Genomic DNA, 19,943 nt, shown 5'->3' with positions numbered 1-19,943 from the left:
GATCTGGTGTCGCAGCGGGTGATTGTGTCATTTCCTTCTCGGGAACGCTTTCAGGGGTTCTATTCAAACCTGTTCACTGTGCCCAGGAAAGAAGGCAAAGTATTAAAAAAATATATCAAACCAAATGGATAGCAGCTCAACTTTCCCTCACCTATACCAATGTGTAACTGTGTTGGTGACCATAGGTCAACCACATACACATCATAAATGTGGACTCAATGTAAAGGCGACAGGGCTACATGTGGTGAACCTAATGATCCTTTAATCTCCAACAAAGCATAATAAAACATACATTTAGTCATGATATCACAAAAGATATTTAAAATGCTCATCCCTCCCCCCTGGATGTATCTTCATAAAGTCAACTCCAATTTGCAGACCAATCTAACTCATGCATCACCAACACTCATCACGAATAAATGCAACAGGTATATAAATATTTTCATGAGAGATTCACTGGATACTGAAGCCGGGATGTAGTTCAAATGGATGAACTCCAGTGTATTGTGGAATTTTCAAAAATCAAAAACTGCTTTATGTAAAGTACTCATAATATATAGCTTGAACAACTCAAGTTTCACTTAAAAAGGTAATTACTGATAAAGAAAGTTTGAAGAGAATTGCTCTAATAGATATAACACTCCATGAAAAACTTTTCCACACTCTTTCATGGCTCTCCTTGCTTCATTAAGGAGATGGATATATGCCCCCAACAGATTTCAAATATAGAACAAAATGCTTCAAAGTGAAACAGCCTGTGTAAGCCTTCACATGATATATTGAAGCTAATCCACAAAGAGTTAATATGAAACAAAGGCACCTGCAGAGAAGGAGCTGACAAATCCTATTCCTTGTAACCGTCCTGCTTTTATATACTGATTCGCTGGTGAATCATATAATATATGCTTAGTGACCAGGTAAAATTGTGTATAAGCAATGTGGTCTAGAGGAGACATGTAGCAGTCCAAGGTATTTTAGTAAAAGTAATGGTACGTTTTTTTTGCAGTTGTAATTTTTCTCCAGTCATCTTCCAGGACAGCATCTGAGAGATAGGCTCCTCCCACCTGAAACAGGAAACACAATAGGTCCACCATTATAAAAATCAGTCATACCTTCTGCCTCAGTTTGGTTGTGTTTCTTCCGGACCCACAGGAGCTGCATATATTTGTTGAACCGTGCCTGAAGCCAGCGGATCTTCTAGGCTAGTTCTGCTAGCCACAGCCGTGTTGGCGTTCCGGGCAGCATCCTCATTGTTGGAGGAAAGATAAATGCCTCAATTTAACAAAGAGAAGCTGACCTGAGGATACCAGGAGGTTGCAATGCAGGTATGTCCTCCAACCTGCATATAAGGGGGCAGCTGGGGATGGGGCAGGAAGAGGTTAAAGGTCCCTATGCTGTGGTTCCTTTTCTGAGACTGACCATGTCAGGATGACTCCCCACCCTGCCTTGCAGATCCTGCTTGTCAGGACCGCTCCAAGGTAAGCCAGAGCATGCTGAGGCCACCTCTGTATTTAGCAAATCACTATGCACATAATGCCCATTAGTGGTAGCAGTGATTATGGCTAAGACCAGCAGCGCACATTCCCTCTCTAAGCATGTGCTTCCTATGAGGGTAACATGGCAGCCAGCTGGTCCAAAAATCTTTTGCCTAAAGGGCATAAGCAAACCTGTGGAACAGAGAATCCCTGGGAGTCCTAAAAGGATTAGTCTCCTCTGTAAAATAAGTCGGACACCTTCCTCTCCCTTCAGTCTGGATGCAATCGGGTCTTTGTGCTTGATTTTGGTGTGAATCCTGCAACATATAACTGACTGGATCCTGGGTAGCCCTCTATGAAAGGGCTGCATAGACAAACCTGTGCCTAATGACTGCTCGCTATCACATGCAGGTGGTGCACTTCTGATTGCTCTGGCCACATTTTCAGTATGTCAGCAGCTTTAATTACTTCCAGGCCTGACCTGGAGGCTGGCCATGCATGGTCACTTATCTTGTGCAATTTTTCCTTTGGATTTACTAAAGACCGTGTGATATGAGGTCAAAACTAAATCACACTTTGAATTTTATGTTAACACCTGTCATAAGATGTTTACGGAACTGCTGCATATCTGATATACCCTCTGTAACTGTTTATGTTCGTTCTTTTCTTCAATAAAAACATATTAAACAAAAAAAAAAAATCACTTTGAATTGTATTCAGTTAGGGATTGCATAATGTATGACCAGCCTAAGACCAGGAATTGAAAAACTTTGTGTGCTTCTCACCTGAGTGAGATATTCAGGTTACTTCAGTGTACTTCTTCTCTCTATAGGTGACTCATTCCAACTAAACATTTGGCATTGGTCAGGGAGGAGTGGAATCTGTACCTATCATGGGTTACTAGTATCCACTATACACACCACTTGATGTGCTCACCTTCACACTTTTTACCTGGAGTCCCCCAGTACTTCCACTGGATAGATATATAATGCATAGTATCCACAAGAGCAGGTTTTCACCTAGGTCCTGGATTCTGCTATCTGCTTGATGGCATAAACCTCAATTGCGTATGCATTGCAGACTAGGGGCTAGCTCTTAGTTGAATGCAACATGACTGTTTTCAGGGTTCTGCAGTATGCTAGTATTTTATGTCTATCTTGAACATACACTTGGATATATTGGGGGCAGGATCTCTCGTGGCTGTAGTTCAACTAGATTTTCATTTGTTTTGCAAATTGTTTCATGTGAAATTCGCATCTGTGACTGCGCATTTCATAAACTATTGCTCCAGCTAGGCTGTGTTTCTAATGAGCCTTTTTTTCAAAAGCTGTTTTCTCTTACGTCCTCCGACAGTCGCCGCCTCTTCATATTCGTCACATATGGGGTATTAGACTTTGCTCCGAAGGAGTAGCTAGGCAACAGAATATGTTAACATTAAAGCTTTTAACATATCCCACCCTCAAGGGGTGGTCCCCTAAGTCAATACCCTCCTACTTCCTGCAACCATATCTCAGTTTTAATGTCTAGCTTGTCAGGAGTGGTTGGCTCTCTCTGTGCTGGGGCTTTGTGCCCCAGACTCTTTCTTCTTTTTTGATTTTTTGTTTGAGTTTTCTCTCTACCTTTACTTAGCTGTTTTGTCAGCTTTAGTTAGTTCTTCGGATGAAGAGGATCATGCGGGCTGGGTCTCGGGCTGATCCCCCTGGTCGCAGGTCGTGGGTCAGTGGCTTCCCAGCCTGCCATCGAGCGTTCAGCCAGGTAACGCTCCTGGCACGGTGAACAACCCATCCCTGTTCGGTGCAGGGATGATTGGTGAGGTGGCTACCTCACTGGACGCTGTGCGCTTTCTTAACCCCCATTCTGTGCGTCTTGTATGCGACTCTCCCTGCCTCGTGCAGCGGCTTGTTCGCCTGTGCGGGTCCCCCACGCCACTGTGAGGTAAGTGTATTTATGTGGGGACCTGTCTGTCTGGGGGGGTGTCAGTCTGGGACTGTGTAACCTGCCTCTATTCACACTGCTTGTCTCCCTATCTCTCGGCTGCATGCTGTGGGCTGCAAGGGGGGGGGGGAGCTGTGTGACACTGTGTGTGTCAGCCTTGTCAGTGTGAGAAGCTGTGTGCTGTGGGGCATGTTTTGTGGCATGTTTGGGCATTATACAGCGATCGCTGCGGCGATCTGACATGTTTTTTTATACAGACATGTGTGCATTACTGTACTGTGGAGCGGCGGTTACGGCGCCATTTTGCCTACACTCGCTCCGGCCGCATGTTCTACATGCATGGCGGCCATTTTCTTGTAGCCTCCCATAGGCTTTCATAGAGCGCCCTGGCAGCATCACTTCCTCTTCTCCAGGAACACCGATCGAGGCAGCAGCAGCGGCGAGGGTCTCCTCAGGTTATATCCTTCCTATCCATTGCCTGTGTCAGTTTTATTGTGCTTGTGTGTGGTGCGGTGGGCTGCGCTCGCCGCACGTGTTAAAGGGGCAGTTAACCCTTTATCCGGCATTTGTTATAGGGGCAATGGATTCTCAGGAGGGCAAATTTCCTACCGCCTTGGTGGAAAGCCAGGGGACCGCTGTTTCCCCCCCAGGGGGGGGATTTAGCCACTATTGTGGCTGGCCTTGCTGCTCAGGTGCAGATGCTGGTGGCTGCTCAATCTACTAAAAGACCCAGAGTTGCTCTTTCCTCTGATTCTGAGGGTGAAGGTGATGGGGCTGTTATGGCGGGGGCCTCCTTATCGGGGTCCCGCTCCTCCCTGGATCTAGTGGGGTCCGAGGTGGAGGCTGAAGTTGAAGGGGTTGATAATTCTCCCCCTGGCTCGCCTGAAGAGCTTGCAATCATGGATGAATTGATTGCTTCCATAAAACAAACGCTGCGTTTGCAGGATGAAGTGTGTCCCCCCGCTGCCTTGGCGGCTTATGGGACGCAGAGAAAACGCAGGACGCCGCAGGTTTTTCCCTGCAATGATGATTTTCAGCGCGCTGTTAAGGAACAATGGCGCAATCTGCGCAAACCTTTTGCTGTACCAAGTAGGTTCAAGCTGCGTTATCCTTTCTCGCCTTCCACTGATGAAAGGTGGTGTGTGCCTCCCCCAGTGGATCACGCAATTGCGGTTTTAAACAAATCCACTGCGATTCCTGCAGAGGATTCCCCTGTGTTCCGTGATGCCACGGATAGGAGATTGGAGTCTCTTGCCCGTCATACTTATTCTGTTACGGGTTCTATGCTTAAGGCTCTGTTTGCTTCTCTCATGGCGGCCCAGGCGATCGCGAGTTGGACGCAGATGCTTAGGCGCGTCCTAGTGGCTGATTCGGCCTCGCCGACGACCCTGGATATGGTGGATCAAATCCACCAGGGTGTCATGTATCTGTGTGATGCGGACTTGGACCTAGTTCCGTTGGCTGCACGTGTGCACAGCGTGGCGGTGTTGTCTCGCCGCCTGGTTTGGTTGAAATGTTGGTCGGTGGACCAGTCTTCACGTAAGACCTTAGCCAATCTGCCTTATGATGGGTCTCGCCTTTTTGGGGAGTCCTTGGATGTGTTGATTAAGGGGATCACCGGAGGTAAGAGCACTCTCTTGCCCCATTTCCCCAAGGCTAAAGGGGCTTCTGGGAAGAAGCATGCTAATTTTCGGCCCCCTCAGGGGTCCTTTCGTGCCTTTCGGTCGCACTACAAGGGCAAACCGTTCAAAGGTCAAGGCTCTCAGAAGAAGCCCTGGTCTGGTAAACAGAAGTCCGGTCAATCCGGATCCGCAGCCCATAACAGTGCGGCCTGAAGGGGCGCCCTCACCCAGTTTTGGGGTGGGGGGACGCTTGCTCGGTTTTCTTCAGCCCTGGTTGGCCCGCGTGCGGGACAGATGGGTTCAGGAGATCGTTCGATCTGGTTACAAGATCGAGTTTCTCTCTCGGCCGGAGAGCAGATTTTTTCCCTCAAATCTTCAACTGTCTCCAGAGCGTTTACGGGACCTGCACCTGGCGGTGCGGGACCTGAGGGCTCAGGGAGTGGTAGTTCCGGTGCCTCATCGGGACAGATTTCGGGGGTTTTATTCCAATCTGTTCACCGTGCCCAGAAAGGAGGGCAAGGTCCGTCCAATTCTGGACTTGAAGGCTCTGAACCGCTCTGTGCGGGTTCGCAAGTTCCGCATGGAATCCCTGCGGTCGGTGGTGGCTGCCCTGGTTCCGGGGGAATTCATGGCCTCCATCGATTTGAAGGATGCGTATCTTCACATCCCCATTTTCGAGGGTCACCAGAGGTACCTTCGATTTGCCATTGCGGAGGATCACTACCAGTTCGTGGCGTTGCCTTTTGGTCTCGCCTCGGCTCCGCGGGTCTTCACCAAGGTGCTTGCACCGGTTCTGGCATTATTGAGGGCCCAGGGCATTTCTGTCCTGGGGTATCTGGACGACATTCTGGTTCGGTCTGCGACCAGCCAGGGTCTGGAGTAGGACCTGTCTGTCACGATGCAAACTCTGCAGGAGTTTGGGTGGACGATAAATTTTCCAAAGTCGACGCTGAGTCCGTCGGTTCGTCTTCCCTACCTGGGAATGATTCTGGACTCGGTGCAGGCGAAGGTCTTCCTGCCGGAAGACAAACTCAGAACTCTTCAGGAGGAAGTCAGGTCCCTCAGGGACGTTCCGCACTCGTCTCTGCGGACGTGCATGAGATGTCTGGGATTGATGGTCTCGGCCTTCGAGGCGATTCCCTTTGCCCAGTTTCACACGCGGGGTCTCCAAGCGGAGGTCCTGTCCATGTGGGACGGGCGACCTCAATCTTTGGATCTTCAAATCTCGTTGAGTCATCGCACCAGAAGAGACCTTCTGTGGTGGCTCCAGTCCCCGATGGTGTCCGGGGGCAAGTCGTTTCGTCCTATCTCGTGGACGGTAATCACCACGGATGCCAGCCTGTCGGGCTGGGGTGGTGTTCTGGGCGTTCTGTCCGCCCAGGGGACTTGGTCGGAGGGGGAGTCCTCCCTTCCGATCAACATTCTGGAATTGCGTGTGATAAATCTGTCTTCATCGCTGGACGGACCGGCTGCAGGGCTGCCCGGTTCGGGTGCAGACGGACAATGCCACGGCGGTGGCCTACATCAACCACCAAGGGGGCACCAGGAGTGCCCGAGCGGCTCGAGAAGTGGCCGACATTCTGTCTTGGGCCGAGGCTCATGTCCCGGCGATAACGGCGGTTCACATTCCGGGGGTGGAGAACTGGCAGGCGGACTATCTGAGTCGCCAGACCCTGGATCAGGGGGAATGGTCTCTCCACCCGGCTGTCTTCCAGTTGTTGTGCGCGAAGTGGGGTCTTCCAGATGTGGACCTGTTCGCGTCTCGTCTCAACAACAAGGTGAGAAGGTTCGTGGCAAGGACGCGCGACCCTCGGGCAGACGCGTCGGACGCGTTAGTGGCCCCGTGGCATCAGTGCAGGCTGATATACGCGTTTCCACCGATTCAGTTGCTGTCCAGGTTCCTTCGCAGGTTACACTCGGAACGCAGCGCGGTAATTCTTGTGGCACCGGACTGGCCTCGCCGGTCCTGGTACGCAGACCTCGTGAATCTGGCGGTCGACGCCCCGTGGCGTCTGCCTCTTCGAGACGATCTCCTGTCTCAAGGACCGATATACCATCCTGCTTTACAGTCGCTGGCTTTGACGGCCTGGCTGTTGAGACCGAGGTCCTGAGGGAGAAGGGTCTCTCCCCAGAGGTCGTTCATACCTTGATCAACGCGAGGAAGTCTTCCTCGGGGAAGGTTTATTACCGTACTTGGAAGGCCTATTTTGCTTGGTGTGAGTCCAGGGGATTTTCTCCCCGCACGTACTCGGTTTCCCGAGTGCTGTCCTTCCTTCAAACGGGTGTCGATCAGCGTTTGGCGCTGGCTACGATAAAGGGTCAGGTGTCTGCGCTGGCCGTTCTGTTTCAACGTCCCGTGGCTTCCAACTCCTTGGTTGGCACTTTTGTTCAGGGTGTGCGGCATCTGGTTCCTCCTAGGAGGGATCCTCTGCCCCCTTGGGACTTGAATCTCGTTCTGTCTGTGTTGCAACGTGCTCCTTTTGAACAGATCAGGGAGATCTCGTTGTCTGTTGTCCAAAAAGGTCGGCTTTTTGGTGGCGATCACTTCGGCTCGCAGAGTGTCGGAGCTGGCAGCTTTGTCCTGCAAGTCTCCGTATCTGGTTGTTCATTTGGATAAGGTGGTCTTGCGACCTAATCCTTCTTTTCTTCCGAAACGGGTTTCGGAATTCCATCTTAATGAGGATATTGTCTTGCCTTCGCTGTGCGCGAAGCCTAATCATCCAAAGGAGGTGAGATTACATTCTCTGGATGTTGTTCGGGCGATAAGGGTTTACCTTAAATCGACTGAGTCCTTTCGAAAGACGGATTCCTTGTTTGTTCTTCCAGAGGGTCCTCGGAAGGGCATGGCGGCGTCGGCCTCTACCATCGCCAAATGGATCAGGCAGACCATTGAACAGGCCTATGCTTTGCAGGGGAAGGTTCCCACTGTGCCTGTGAAGGCGCACTCTACTAGATCTCTGAGTACGTCTTGGGCCTGTCGTCATGGGGCTTCTGTAGCCCAGGTGTGTAAGGCGGCGACTTGGTCGACCGTGCACACTTTCACAAAATTCTACAAAGTAGATGTTCAGGCATCTGCGGATGCTTCCTTTGGCCGCAAGGTTCTTATTGCGGCGATTCCCTAGGGTCCCTTGTGGGGACCACTGGCTGTTGGGATAAGTTTTTTATCCCCTGGTTATTTGTCTTTTCCTGGGTTGTTGCTCCTGTTGAGCACCTGTTTTTTCCTGTTGCCCAGCTGGGTTCCTTCCTTTGGTAAGGTTCCTTTCTTTGATGCGGAGACTGCGTTGCCTTTTCGGCGCGGATGCGTTTCCCACCCCTCATGTTTGCACTGCTTTGGGACGTCCCCATATGTGACGAATATGAAGGGGCGGCGACTGTCGGAGGACGTAAGAGAAAACGGAATTTTTGTAAAATCTTACCTGTAAAATTCCTTTCTCGGAGTCCTCCGACAGTCGCCGCCCCCGCCCCTCTTTTGGGGTTTGGTTGTATACTCTACTGCTATTCCACTAAAACTGAGATATGGTTGCAGGAAGTAGGAGGGTATTGACTGAGGGGACCACCCCTTGAGGGTGGGATATGTTAAAAGCTTTATTGTTAACATATTCTGTTGCCTAGCTACTCCTTCGGAGCAAAGTCTAATACCCAATATGTGACGAATATGAAGAGGCGGCGACTGTCGGAGGACTCAGAGAAAGGAATTTTACAGGTAAGATTTTACAAAAATTCCGTTTTTTTTTCCAAAAGTTTCCGTATGATGGTGAACTATACAGAATGCTTTATCCTTATGTTTTTTATGTAATGACATGGGGGTTCAGTTGTTTCTACTGCATTCTTTTTGAATATATACACATGGAGGACCCAAGAGTCTTGGCTGTTCAAACTTCTCTAAAGGTTCTGCAATATGTTATTTTGTCTACATTTATGATATTGTTTGAACATTAACATGGACATGAAGTAGACTATTGAACTTTCGCAACCAGATTTTCAGTACCAAAGTTCTCCTTGTCACAGATCAAGGCTTTTGCCAGTTATCTGTGATTCTGCTTTTGATACTAGTGACTACTTTTGTGCATGGGCCCCAGCCGTTAATGGGCCATGATTTGGGAAGCTTTTATTATACGTATACTGCTTTTAACTCTTGACTATATGCAGTTGGCAATATGGTTGTCTTTATACATAGACACCGTGTGTGTGTGTGTGTGTCTGATTTGGGGATCAGGCCTCTGGGCAGGATCCTGACTGGGTTGTATCTGTCCATGTATATGGATTGCCCAGGAAACTGAGCTCCTGAGGCTTCGTCCAGCAGACAATCATATTGCACACATTCAGGCATTACCAGACACATTCCCTGGGCCTGACACTGGTAGCATATAGGGCCTGATTTCGGTCCTCTAGCTTCGGGGAATATGGTATATCACTTATCTCCTCAAAAACAATTGTGTTTATGCAGACATCCCTACAGTAGTAATGGTCCTCAGGTTATGCCACTGTATAAGAGGGTGTGCCTACGCTAAGGATGTGGGGCCACTACATTATATCATAGTGGCAATGTTCTATACAATAGTATATCCCGGGCCAGGGCGAAGAGGCAGCCAGGTCATTCACATGATAATCTGCAGCATATTGTATGTGCAGTGTTTTTGGTTGTCTCAGCCTATCGTTATTTGCTATCACTCGGCCCTTAAACCTGGATTGGGTTGTTATGGCACTATATTTAAATAAAGTCAATGTATCTTTTTATATCGCCCCTGAGCAGAAGTGAATTATGGGGCCCTTTTCACACTAGTGTGGCTTGTCCTGCGACTTGGGACTGCAAGCTGCATGACTGGTCGTACTCTTTCCAGTTAGTATCATTCATATCTGTGCGACTTCAAGTCAGTCCCTGCACTATTTTGGCCCAACTTTGATGCGTTGTGGTCTATAGACCTCAAGATTACCCAGGCTTTTCTTCAGTCCAGTCAAAATCACGCGACTTTTAGGTCGCACAAGGGCAGAAGGGACCTAAGTAAAACAAATCCCATCTATTTAGGTCTCTAAAACGTTACATTCCTGGAATGCCTGGATTGCTAGCTATCACATGCTTGTTGCATCAACCATGCTGTTAAGCCATCAAATGGCTGGTGTGACTCGCATCATATGTGCAGCCACCATGATGGTTACAGATCAGACAGAAGCAGCTTTCCTGGGAACATCAGAGTGAATGCGTTCAGCCAAAGCTGGGTTCCTCATCTATGTTATGCATTCCCTCCTACTGCCCTAATAGCAAGGTTGGTACAAAAGGTCAAGGAAGAAGGGGCTACAGTGACACTTATTGCACTCCCAAGGGCCTCAGAGACCATGGTTCGGTCACTTTTTTAAAAAAAACATGCTGAACCTCCTGCCGCAAGGGCCAGTTAACCTTCCGAATCGCAAGGTCATGAAGCTTTCGGCCTGGTTCCTGAAAGGGTGAGGTTACAGAGCAAGGTCTGTCTAACAGGGTGATTGACCCATCTTAGGCAGCAGAAAACTGGTGACTAGAGCCATCTACCAAAAAGTGAGGGAAAAGTTTTTGTCTTCTGGTACGAGAACAAAGGAGACCCCATTAAGGGAACTATTCCAACAATCTTAGATTTTTTTTTACAGGAAGGAGTGGACAAGGGCATTTCCCATAACATTTTGAAGGTTCAAGTGGCAGCCCTATCTTCCCACCTAGATATGAGCATGTCCTCTGCCAGCCGAATAAGAAGATTCCTTCTCTCATTGGGAAAAGCCACACCCATAAAGTTCAGCAGAACGCTGACATGGGACCTCTCCATGGTACTCAAGGATTCCTCTCTGCACCCTTTGAACCACTGGAGGAATGTTCGGATAACTACCTTACCCTAAAAACAGTACTCCTGGTGGCACTTGTGTCAACAAGAAGAGTCAGCGAAATACAGGCTCTATCCATGATAATAATAATAATTCTGACAGATAAAATTATTCTCGCACCAGACCAAGCCTTCCTACCAAGTGTCTCTCCAACTTTCCACAGAACTCAGGAGGTGGTTATTCCTTCCCTTCCAAATTCAATGGATAGCATGGAAGGAGTCACAACAAGCTAGATGTAAGAATGGTCCTGATAGCTTACCTCGAGAACTAAAGAGTGATGAAGAACCACCAAACTATTCACCCTCCATGCAGGAGTCCACAAAGGAAAACCAGCCCCGAAAAGTAAGATAGCCAGATGGATAAAGCTTGCTATTCAGACAGCCTACCTACCAAGCACTAATTCTTGCCCCGCTGAGTGGAGTCTTTGAGCTGTAGGTAGTCCCCGCTTCAGTTTTTTTTCTTTTGCTATTGCTCAACACTCAGTTGATCTGCTTTTGGGCATCCTGGCAGTTAATTACTTTTGATGTCTCTCAGTGGACGAGAAAAGTTTGGATTTCTAAATCATACATCACAAGACATAGGAGAGTTAATTCTTGGACAATTGGATTATGCTCCTCCACCGTGTGATTGGACACTGGCAAACCTTGACACCACTCTGCATTACCCCTCACACCCAGCATTGCCTCTGTTTTTTGCTAGGTGTTAGACCTGTCTTGATGCATGAATTTCTACATAAACTGCTTTTCTTTATTGTACATTCCAGGACACAGGGTAACTTCAGATCCATTACGTTAGGGTTATGCTGATATTTTCACGTATGCAAAAATACATGGGTGCAACAAATTTTAACTAAAATCCTGTTGTGAAGCGCCAACCATATGGGACTCCATGAATATATGTGACAGCTGCCCCTTTTAAGTGTGAATCACACTAAAAAAGGCAAAAAAAATGAAGGCACCTTACTTTACTTTTTTGTTAAACAAATTCTAGCATCTAAATTCACAAGAAGGAACGTAAATGAGAAAAAATGATACACAAATGGTCAATATATCAATGTGTATAAAAAGTCCACCAATTCCTGAACATATGGTGCATAAATTCTCCCTTAACGTCATTCAAGATGTGTGCATTACACTGTAAAAATCCACCACCAACGCTCCACACTCACCAGAACATGTGGCTGCCAAAAATTATAAGCAGCAGCCGTGCTCTTTGTAATCACCCAGACAACAGCTCCCTCATGGAGCTGATGCTTTAAACTGATCCACTGACCAGACCTTCACGGTCCAAGGTGCACGAATATAGAGTGTGGCTGTATGGGATAGATGAAATGTGGCTGCCACACAGTCCATGTGACGTCAGCACTCTAAACTTTTACCCAATGCATTTCGCCCTCTAGCGTATCATCGGGTCAAAAAAGCTTTTGTGGTTTGGACCATCTTGGTCACAAAAGAAAACATTCACCTTCCCTTACCCCTTACTGATGGGGGTGGAGCTTGCTGAAGATTCACCGGAGGAAGAGTTTTGAAGGTATCTACTCAAGAATTCCAGGGCCTGTGTGGATTTTCTTGAGGAAGTGGTTCAGACAAATTTGAAGCTGCCCCTTTCTGAGCCATCTGCTTGGAAGGTTACTGGATTAGGATCACGGACGCGGCCTCCGCATCCCCAATCCTTTTCTGTAAATCCCCACTTAAAGGATGTGTTGCATGCAGTTTGGGCTCAACCTAAAAAATGTTTGTTCCACCAATATCCTATGGAAAGCTAATTTATCAAAAAAATGGAGTATGCTGCTTTAGATCCCGCAGTTTCCCTATTTCAGAAAGACCCTCACAGTTCCAGTGGACAAGGTACTAGTGTTTATCCAAAACTAAAACAAAAGTTTTGCCTTTAGTTACACTTTAGAGTGGAGAGGGATTAGTACACCTATCAGCTTTTATTGCTGTCTGTAGATTCACCCTCTTTGTCCTGTTTACCCTTTTTATCGAAAGTAACGAAAAATCACATTTTCAAATTTTGGGTCAACACCAGAAAAGGAAAAAGGGAAATCTTCCAACGTGGACCCTATTTCTGGCGACACCCCAGGATTCCCTCACTTTGGAGGGATTTCTTCTTCCTGTTTTGACTAAGACAGGAAGTAAAGGTAAGTGTCCCCTATGGGACACAAGAGGGCAAAAAAAAAAAAAAATCTGAAAGGGTGTTATCACTCCCTTACTCTATCCAAAATGAAAAAAAAAATGACACTTTAAGGATGCTTCTGACAAACATCTGGAGGCTTTATCTAAGTGGATTCTTAAAGGACTCCATTTACCAGCTGTCACTCCTGGGTGTCTTTGAACACGTTCACAGGATCTTATGGCTAACCTGTTGGTCAGTGAAACTGCCTTGTAAGAAGCAGGTTGAATTAATACCTTTTCAAGAACATTTGTATGTCCCTGCTTTGGATGATTTCATACAGAAAGTGACTCTGGGCAAGAGTACCCTGTTGCTTCTTTAAAACAGTCGAAGCCTGCAGTGCCTTACAACCCTTTCGAAGTCCAAGTAGTATACCTTTTGTCAATCAAAGCCCTTGGGCTCTAGGCCCCAGCCCTAATCTCTGTACCATAAAAACTCCTGGACTCCATAACCCTAAATGCCAGGAGACAAGTTGTCCTCATAAGGGCTGCCTCTATTTGCTCAGATGAGGGAATGTTTGCAGGTTTTTACACGTTTGGCAGGAGGAGATTGTGGAGCATCTCAAGTTCTAGAGAGCAAAAAGTTTCACTGTTTCTAGTTGAACTTCTTAACTATTCCCAAGCTTTATTCTAGTGCCTAATAAACTCAAAAGCTTGTACAACTTAAAGTTCCATATTGTAATTTCTGCCATCTGTGAATATAAATGATGCTGATCTGCATATTCTAAACTGAAGTTGAACTTAATGATTCCCAAGCTCTATTCTAGAGCTCAAGAGACTCCAAAAGCTTGTACAAATGCAATAGTTCCATATTGGAACTTCTGGCATCTGTGGATATCAAGGATGCTGATCTGCATATTCCAATTTCCAAACCTCCCTAACAGTTCCTACGTTTTGTGGTAGAGGACAGACTTTTTCATTTTCTGGCTCTGCCGTTTGACCTGTCTATGTGCCTTGAGTTTTCACCAAAGTGTTAGCCTCAGTCTTGTGGCTTCTAAAGGCTCAGGGTAGTCCTGTTATAAATACTACGCAAACCTGCGCTCTAGTTCCTAATCGCTCAAACACTTTTAAAGCTGCTAGATTAACCTTTTAGTCTCCAGGATAAATAGTGAATTAATATTTATCAATAAATCAGTGCTATTAATAAAGTGTATGTGTGCGTGTGTGTATATGTATATATAAATCCAGGTGTGAAAGACTTGTTGCATCTTTCCCAAAAAGACTCCTGGCTGTATTAGATCAAAGGGGGGCTTCTACTAAATACTGAGCAAAGGGTCTGAATACTTAGGACCATGTGATATTTCAGTTTTTCTTTTTTAATAAATCTGCAACAATGTCAACAATTCTGTGTTTTTCTGTCAGTATGGGGTTCTATGTGTACATTCATGAGGAAGAAGAATGAACTTAAATGATTTTAGCAAATGGCTGCAATATAACAAAGAGTGAAAAATTTAAGGGGGTCTGAATACTTTCCGTACCCACTGTATATATATATATATGTATGTGTGTAAGTGTCACATCATTTACATAAAATAACAATAATAAATGATATACTTGTACAGAAAAATTGTCTTACACCAACACTCTTTTAAACAGTGTAAAGTTGCTCATAGGCAATTTTATGTGTGAATGTATTCACCACATACCAAATATTTCTTATTATTCAGTCCTTCACCTCCATGGTCCTCATCTACTAAAAATAGCTCAATTCCTTCTAGAATATGGACCATTAAAAAAAAAAAAAAAAAACTTTGTGGCATACCATTAAAGGACATTGAAGTGGTTCCAATACGATGAGGGAAATTTCTCAAAATTAATTTAGGTGATTTTACGAGTTGGGTTGTATGCAAGGGCTAAACATGGAACTGGACTTAAATTATGTTTCTCTTACGTCCTCCGACAGTCGCCGCCTCTTCATATTCGTCACATATGGGGTATTAGACTTTGCTCCGAAGGAGTAGCTAGGCAACAGAATATGTGTTTTATTGCTGTCTGTACCATTCTGACCCCCAAGGGGTCCACGGAGTCAAACAGTTCACCTGATGAGCTTCCACACCTCTTTTATTGATTAGATTTACCTGTCTATATTTTTCATGTGTGTTTATCTTCACCATTAAAGCTTTTTTTGTCTGCACCTATATCCCTGTGAGCCCCTCATTGCAACCATTCACGGAGGGTAAATCTTGTCCCTCCACCTCTCAACCTTTTTAGGCAACAGAATATGTTAACAATAAAGCTTTAACATATCCCACCCTCAAGGGGTGGTCCCCTCAGTCAATACCCTCCTACTTCCTGCAACCATATCTCAGTTTTAATGTCTAGCTTGTCAGGAGTGGCTGGCTCTCTCTGTGCTGGGACTTTTTGTCCCAGACTCTTTCTTCTTTTTGATATTTTGTTTGAGTTTTCTCCCTACCTTTACTTAGCTGTTATTTTTGTCAGCATTAGTTAGTTCTTCGGACGAAGAGGATCATGCGGACTGGGTCTCGGGCTGATCCCCCTGGTCGCAGGTCGTGGGTCAGTGGCTTCCCAGTCTGCCATCGAGCGTTCAGCCAGGTAACGCTCCTGGCACGGTGAACGACCCATCCCTGTTCGGTGCAGGGATGATTGGTGAGGTGGCTACCTCACCGGACGCTGTGCGGTTTCTGAACCGCCATTGTGTGCGTCTTGAATTGCGACTCTCCCTGCCTCATGTGCAGCGGCTTGTTCGCCTGTGCGGGTTCCCCACGCCATGTGAGGTAAGTGTATCTATGTGGGGACCTGTCTGTCTGGGGGGGGTCTCAGTCTGGGACTGTGTAACCTGCCTTTAATCACACTGCTTGTCTCCCTATATCTCGGCTGCATGCTGTGGGCTGCAAGGGGGGGGGAGCTGTATGACACTGAGTATGTCAGGCTGGGCAGTGTGAGGAGCTGTGTGCTGTGGGGCATGTTTTTAATGGCATGTTGGGGCATATACAGCGATCGCTGCGGCGATCTAACATGTATCCATATAATGGGATAATATTGTGTGTGATTTTATGCACTGTGGAGCGGCGATTTCGGCGCCAAACGACGCCATTTTACCGGCGCCCGCTCCGGCCGCATGGTTTACATGCACGGCGGCCATTTTCTTGTAGCCTCCATAGGCTTACATTGAGAGCCCTGGCAGCATCACTTCCTCTCTCCTGGAAGCACCGATCGAGGCAGCAGCAGCAGCGGAGTCTCCTCAGGTTTTATCCTTCTATTCCTGTGTTCCATTGCCTGTATTCAGTCTGTATATTCCCTGTGGGGGTCTCATTGTGCCTGAGTGTGGTGCGGTGGGCTGCGCTTGCCGCGCTTGCTGTAAGGGGGCAGTTAACCCTTAGTTGTCTGGCATACAGGGGCAATGGATTCTCAGGAGGGCAAGTTTCCCACAGTATTGGTGGAAAGCCAGGGGACCGCTGTTTCCCCCCCAGGGGGGGGATTTGGCCACTATTGTGGCTGGCCTTGCTGCACAGGTGCAAATGCTGGTGGCTGCTCATTCTACTAAACGGCCCAGAGTTGCTCTGTCCTCTGATTCTGAGGGTGAAGGTGATGGGGCTGTTCTGGCGGGGACCCCCCTATCGGGGTCCCGCTCCTCTCTTGATCTAGTGGGGTCTGAGGTAGAGGCTGAAGTTGAGGGGGTTGATAATTCTCCCCCTGGCTCGCCTGAAGAGCTTGCAATCATGGATGAGTTGATTGCTTCCATTAAGCAGACGCTACGTTTGCAGGACGAGGTGTGTCCCCCAGCTGCCTTGGCGGCTTATGGGACGCAGAGAAAACGCAGGACGCCGCAGGTTTTTCCCTGCAATGCTGATTTTCAGCGCGCTGTTAAGGACCAATGGCGCGATTTGCGCAAGCCTTTTGCGGTACCAAGTAAATTTAAGCTGCGTTATCCTTTCTCGCCTACCACTGATGAACGGTGGTGTGTGCCTCCGCCAGTGGATCATGCTATTGCGGTTTTGAACAAAGCCACTGCGATCCCTGCAGAGGGATCCCCTGTTTTCCGTGATGCCACGGATAGGAGACTGGAGTCTCTTGCCCGTCATACTTATTCTGTTACGGGTTCTATGCTTAAGGCTCTGTTTGCTTCTCTCATGGCGGCCCAGGCGATCGCAAGTTGGACGCAGATGCTTAGGCGCGTCCTAGTGGCCGATTCGGCCTCGGCGGCGACCCTGGATATGGTGGATCAGATCCACCAGGGTGTCATGTATCTGTGTGATGCGGACCTGGACCTGATTCCGTTGGCCGCGCGTGTGCACAGCGTGGCGGTGTTGTCTCGCCGCCTGGTTTGGTTGAAATGTTGGTCGGTGGACCAATCTTCACGTAAAACCTTAGCCAATCTGCCTTATGATGGGTCTCGCCTTTTTGGGGAGTCCCTGGATGTGTTGATTAAGGGGATTACCGGGGGTAAGAGCACTCTCTTGCCCCATTTCCCCAAGGCTAAGGGGGCTTCTGGGAAGAAGCATGCTCATTTTCGGCCCCCTCAGGGGTCCTTTCGTGCCTTTCGGCCGCACTACAAGGGAAAACCGTTCAAGGGCCAGGGCTCTCAGAAGAAACCCTGGTCTGGGAAACAGAAGTCCGGCCAATCCGGACCTGTGGCCCATAACAGTTCGGCCTGAAGGGGCGCCCTCACCCAGTTTTGGGGTGGGGGGACGCTTGCTCGGTTTTCTTCAGCCCTGGTTGGCCCGTGTGCGGGACAGATGGGTTCTGGAAATCGTTCGATCTGGTTACAAGATCGAGTTTCTCTCTCGGCCAGAGAGCAGATTTTTTCCCTCAAATCTACAACTGTCTCCAGAGCGCCTGCGGGATTTGCACCTGGCGGTGCGGGACCTGAGGGCTCAGGGAGTGGTGGTTCCGGTGCCTCATCGGGACAGATTTCGGGGGTTTTATTCCAATCTGTTCACCGTGCCCAGAAAGGAGGGCAAGGTTCGTCCAATTCTGGACTTGAAAGCTCTGAACTGCTCTGTGCGGGTTCGCAAGTTCCGCATGGAATCCCTGCGCTCGGTGGTGGCTGCCCTGGTTCCGGGGGAATTCATGGCCTCCATCGATTTGAAGGATGCGTATCTTCACATCCCCATATTCGAGGGTCATCAGAGATACCTTCGATTTGCCATTGCGGAGGATCACTACCAGTTCGTGGCGTTGCCCTTTGGGCTCGCCTCGGCTCCGCGGGTCTTCACCAAGGTGCTTGCACCGGTTCTGGCATTATTGAGAGCCCAGGGCATTTCTGTCCTGGGGTATCTGGACGACATTCTGATTCGGTCTGCGACCAGTCAGGGTCTGGAGAAGGACCTGTCTGTCACGATGCAAACTCTGCAGGAGTTCGGTTGGACGATAAATGTTCCAAAGTCGACACTGAGTCCGTCGGTTCGTCTTCCCTATCTGGGAATGATACTGGACTCGGTGCAGGCGAAGGTCTTCCTGCCGGAAGACAAACTCAGGACTCTTCAGGAGGAAGTCAGGTCCCTCAGGGACGTTCCGAACTCGTCTCTGCGGACGTGTATGAGATGTCTGGGATTGATGGTCTCGGCTTTCGAGGCGATTCCTTTCGCGCAGTTTCACACGCGGGGTCTCCAGGCGGAGATCTTGTCCAAGTGGGACGGGCGACCTCAATCTCTGGATCTTCAGATCTCGTTGAGTCATCGCACCAGGGAAAACCTTTTGTGGTGGCTCCAGTCCCCGTTGGTGTCCGGGGGCAAGTCTTTTCGTCCGATCTCGTGGACGATAATCACCACGGATGCCAGCCTGTCGGGCTGGGGTGGTGTTCTGGGCGTTCTGTCCGCCCAGGGGACCTGGTCGGAGGGGGAGTCTTCCCTCCCGATCAACATTCTGGAATTGCGTGCGATAAGGCTCTGTCTTCATCGCTGGACGGACCGGCTGCAGGGCTGCCCGGTTCGGGTGCAGACGGACAATGCCACGGCGGTGGCCTACATCAACCACCAAGGGGGCACCAGGAGTGCCCGAGCGGCTCGAGAAGTGGCCGACATTCTGTCTTGGGCCGAGACTCATGTCCCGGCGATAACGGCGGTTCACATTCCGGGAGTGGAGAACTGGCAGGCGGACTATCTGAGTCGCCAGACCCTGGATCAGGGGGAATGGTCTCTCCACCCGGCTGTCTTCCAGATGTTGTGCGCGAAGTGGGGTCTTCCAGATGTGGACCTGTTCGCGTCTCGCCTCAACTACAAGGTGCAGAGGTTCGTGGCAAGGACGCGCGACCCTCGGGCAGACGCGTCGGACGCGTTAGTGGCCCCGTGGCATCAGTACAGGCTGATGTACGCGTTTCCACCGATTCAGTTGCTGTCCCGGTTCCTTCGCAGGTTACACTCGGAACGCAGCACGGTGATTCTTGTGGCACCGGACTGGCCTCGCCGGTCCTGGTACGCAGACCTCGTGAATCTGGCGGTCGACGCCCCCTGGCGTCTGCCTCTTCGGGACGATCTACTGTCTCAAGGACCGATTTACCATCCTGCTTTACAGTCGCTGGCTTTGACGGCCTGGCTGTTGAGACCGAGGTCCTGAAGGAGAAGGGTCTCTCTCCAGAGGTTGTTCATACCTTGATCAACGCGAGGAAGTCTTCCTCGGGAAAGGTTTATTACCGTACTTGGAAGGCCTATTTTGCCTGGTGTGAGTCCAGGGGGTTTTCACCCCGCACGTACTCGGTTTCCCGTGTGCTGTCTTTCCTTCAGACGGGTGTCGATCAGCGTTTGGCGCTGGCTACGATAAAGGGTCAGGTGTCTGCGCTGGCCGTTCTGTTTCAACGTCCCGTGGCTTCCAACTCCTTGGTTGGCACTTTTATTCAGGGTGTGCGGCATCTGGTTCCTCCTAGGAGGGATCCTTTGCCCCCTTGGGACTTGAATCTAGTCCTGTCTGTGTTACAACGTGCTCCTTTTGAACAG

The sequence above is a fragment of the Pelophylax lessonae genome, assembly GCF_965119305.1.
Source record: "Pelophylax lessonae genome assembly, chromosome: 4".
In the NCBI taxonomy this organism is placed as follows: Eukaryota; Metazoa; Chordata; class Amphibia; order Anura; family Ranidae; genus Pelophylax; species Pelophylax lessonae.
This window is presented reverse-complemented; position numbering follows the sequence as displayed.